At 52.2% G+C, this 4,137-nt stretch overlaps 1 protein-coding gene across 1 annotated transcript in view; it reads right to left on the bottom strand.

The window, feature by feature from the left end:
• The window catches only part of CIB4 (calcium and integrin binding family member 4), a 75,846-nt gene that overhangs the window by 4,606 nt on the left and 67,103 nt on the right, over positions 1-4,137 (bottom strand). The window lies entirely within an intron of this gene.

Raw genomic sequence — 4,137 nt, 5'->3', positions numbered from 1 at the left:
TAGAGGAAAATTGTATGTTTCATCGTTGCTACCCTGTACCCTGACTGGCTCATCCCCCGCCCTGGAACGGCGTTTTTTCAAAAAGGTTCAACCCTCTCAGATGCTGCATCAACTTTGGGAATTAGAGGGAGAGAAACAACCTTCAAGGAACCTGGGTCTCAGGACTGTGTGGAGCATTAGAAATTGTGGGCAGTGGCCTCTGCAGAGAGGTAGGCCGGAGCATCCTCATGTAACCTTCAGTGACTTTGAGCGCCATCTCCCGGGAGCCACTGTGACTTGAGATTTCCCATCATTTCTAGTTCATTTTCTGAGCCTCCTCTTCCTCAACTATAAAATGGGAATTATAGCAGTATCTCCACCCGGCAGTTGTGAAGAATAGGAAGGAAAATGCACGTAAATGGCCTGGCCTGTGGTTTCAAATGCTGAGTATAAAAGATGGTTTATTCGACGGAGGATGGACTCGATTCTCCATCACTTGATGAGGGCTCAATATTTAAAAATGCAAAGCTTAAGAGACTGAATAACACCCACCCCTTGAAGACTGAGACCCAAACCACGCCCACTGTTGCTGCCGAGTCGAGTGGACCCACAACAACCCCTAGGACGGAGTGGGAGGGGCTCCCAGGGTTTTCTGAGGTTGTCGGCCCTCTTCCGTCCTCAGAGGGCTGGCGGCCTTGAACTGCCGACCTTTCCTTGAGCAGTCCAGTGCCTGTGCCCCTAAGGATTCTTGTGCTGAATGAGAGAGAGTGCTGTCTTGACTTCGTTGGAGAAACGGGGGCCCAGAGTGGAGATGCGAGCTAGCCCATGTCACAGGATCCATCCCAGGCAGAACCAAGACTTCCCTTCTGTGCCCCAATGCGGGGTATGAATGTGCGAAGGATAGCTAGCCACCTCACTCCTGAGACGAGCGCCTCACCCCACTGAGGACGGGCAGCCCCAGGACTAGGAGCTATGGCTGCCCGTGTGCGACTCTGCCATCAGGCACTGTGAGCGAAGACTCAGAGCAGGTGGGGTGGTGGGGCAGACCCGGAGGCAGGGGCAGCCCCAGCGTCCCTGCATGGCTGGCGAGCCGCTCTGCGCCCTTTCCCAGAGATCCTGCAGCGGCCCTGGGCCTCTGCTGGCCCAGCTCCCGTATGCAGAGACCGCAGTAAAGTGACATCGTGTTGGTCCCAAGCCATCTGGAAAGAAAGTCATCTGCTGGAGCAAAATGTGGTTCTGGACAGCTGCCCCCACGTTGAGGGGCCAGGGCGAGCAGCCTGGGAGAGGGCGCAGGGCTGGGCGCTGGGGGCTGCCGGCCAGCCTGTGCGGCACCCTGGCGGTCAGGACTCGCTCTCTGGGCGGGGGCGGAGGCTTCCTCTCGCTGCTCTCAACAGTGGGACAGCTCAGAGAGCTGGCGGGCTCCGTCCTCGAGGCCCCCAAGAGACCCTGCTCGGCATCTTCATGGTCATCCTAGCACCCCTTGCAGTATGCAAAGCACTGGACCCAATGGACACAGCCTGTTTGGCTGAGGGATTCTGGGAGCATTCTTGTGTGTACAGATGAGGTTGACCCGTGAGAACCGAGGAGGTCTTCCTTCACCCCTCCTCAGATACTGTCACCCCTCTTGCTGAGTCAGGTCCTGGGAAGGAATGTGTGGGGGGACAGTTCTCTGGCCGATGTGAGACGGTCGTTCGCATCTGTGGGAAGCTGTGCTGACAAGAACAGGGAGGCAGGGCCACTAAGAGAGAGAGAGAGAGAGAGAGAATCCATTCGTTGAAGTAGGGTGTGCCACTCGATAAAGAAAACGGAGCTCAGCAGTGCCAATAGGTGTAGAGAGCCCTGCTTAATTCTTGCCCAATGGCCATTCCCCCTCTCTCTAACTTGTTCAGGACGACACCATGGTCAGCCTTAAATGCTCAGCTTCCCACTCTCCCTTGCATCTGTGGGGAGCCGTGATTGCTAATGATTGCTAATGAGGTATACACCAATGTTGCCTGGTGGAGCTCCCAAGAAAGTACTTAAAGGAAAGTAGCTTAATGGGTGCCTTAGGATGTACTTGGTCCTATCTTTTCTCCCATCCTTTTTATCCCCTGCCTGGGATGCAGTTGAGATGCGTGGAGGCACAGCAGCCGTTATGTGGCCACGAGAATGGTCTCCCCATAATCATGGCAGATCAAGAAGCTGGAAGGAACCTGGGCTCTTGGTACCGCCCTTGGGTCATTGTCCCAGCTTTGGACTGCCTACATCTGACTTAGTGTCTTATCCCCCGCCCCTTTCTTAACCTGAATGCGTTTTACACACGATTTACATGCAGCACAAATGTGTACACATAATTGCATATCAGAATTGACTTCTCACCAGTTCTACCTTACAGATCCGGCTAGACCGGAGCATGTACATTGGTACAGATAAGAACTCTGGACACACGGGATCCGAGACAGGTAACCCCCTCAGGAACAGTAATGGGAGTAGCGATACTATTAGGGCAGGGGGAAGGTGGGGGGAGAAGGGGAGAGACGATTGTAATGATTGATTTATAACCTGCACCCCCACCCCAAGGAGGAACAACAATAGAAACATGGGTGAAGACAGCAGATGATGTAAAGTATGAAAATAATAATAATTTATAATTTATCAGGGGTTCACAAAGCTGTGAGGGTGGGGAACAGGGGGGAGAAGAGCTGATACCAAGGGCTCAAGTAAAAAGAAAATGTTTTGAGCAAGATGATGGCAACATATGTACAAATGTGCTAGATACAATGGATGTGTGGATTGTTATAGGAGCTGTAAGAGCACCTCCCCAAATGATTTATTAAAAAATAATTGACTTCTATGCAATTATCATTCATATCAGAGGTTACCACTGTCGTCTTCAAACTCTGCTCTACATTCGAATCATCCAGCTTTCAAAAGCCCAATCAACTAGGCCATAGACAGTACCACTCCTTCACACCTCTGAAGGCCAGACCCCCACATCAGTCCTTTTCTTTAACTCCCAGGGGAGTCCAACATGCAGCTGAGTTTGAAATCCAGTGGGTTAGCGCGGTGCTCCTCAAACTCTAGGTTCTGAGTTAGTCGGTCCAGGGTGGGGCCTGAGCTTCTGCATTGTTAACAAGCTGCCAGACGATGCTGACAATGCAGGTCCATGGGCTGCAGGTGTTCCCAGGAGCAAGGGCTTAGAGAATTCAGTCACGTCTTCGGAGGTGGGCTAAGAGTCACTCCCAGGACCATCACCACCTCTCCCTCTCTCCTCCTCTCCCATGTATTCTTTTTCTTCCTGAGCCTTCCCATGCTGCATTGCACACCCCGTTCACCGACGTTCCCTTGTGCCAGTGACGAGCGCCTGGTGACTCAGAGCTTCACGTGTCCAACTTCTAATCCTCCTGATGATGCGATAAGGCAACACATCTTCGGAGTCCAGAGAGAATTGGGATTTGTCTGCGTAGATCTGATGAAGCCTCGGAGTTTGCGATCCCCGGGGCGCCTATTTTCACATCTGATTTGCATAAAGTCTTGGCGCTTTTGTTTTGTGCTTGGGCTCAAGGAGGAAGGAAACTGAGACCTGGGGCTGGGACGGGCCTGGAGAGAGGAGGTAGGGGAGGTAACAAGGACACTGTCGGGGACACTGTGATGTCTGGTCCTTGACCCCAACCAAGGCAGCTGTCTGACCTCTTGGGGGTGAGAATGTGCTCCTCATTTTCTGAGCTTAACACAACTCAGCACCTGAGCCTTGAAGCCTAAAGAGAACCTGCTGCTTTCCTAGCTCCCTACAGGTTTGACTGTTTTTGTCTGTTTAGCTTTGGAAGCCACAGAAAGATAGCTGGACAGACATCCGCCCAGTCTACACATCACCATCTTTGCGAAGTATCCCCCAGTAGTAGGCCCTTGGAGTCACATTTGTTTATGGGGCTCTGCTTCTTTTGGACCATCATGTGACTGGACAAGGGTGGTCACTTCATCCACTGGAAGTTTATTCATTGATTGGGCTCAGCCAACCAGCACTTCCTAAGAGAATGGAAGTGAGAAAGAGAGATGCTTATGGCTAGTCAATCAGAGCAAAGCCTTCAGGACATCTGGGGACCTGGGGTCATCATCTTTGGTCTATAGGCATAGAAGCATCAGAACCAGGTGGTAGAAAGAGAAGCATGAAGCAGGGGC

This window comes from Echinops telfairi, unplaced genomic scaffold (assembly GCF_000313985.2).
Source record: "Echinops telfairi isolate 266 unplaced genomic scaffold, ASM31398v2 ScPeMD7_9;HRSCAF=40, whole genome shotgun sequence".
Taxonomy (NCBI): domain Eukaryota; kingdom Metazoa; phylum Chordata; class Mammalia; order Afrosoricida; family Tenrecidae; genus Echinops; species Echinops telfairi.
This window is presented reverse-complemented; position numbering and strand designations above follow the sequence as displayed.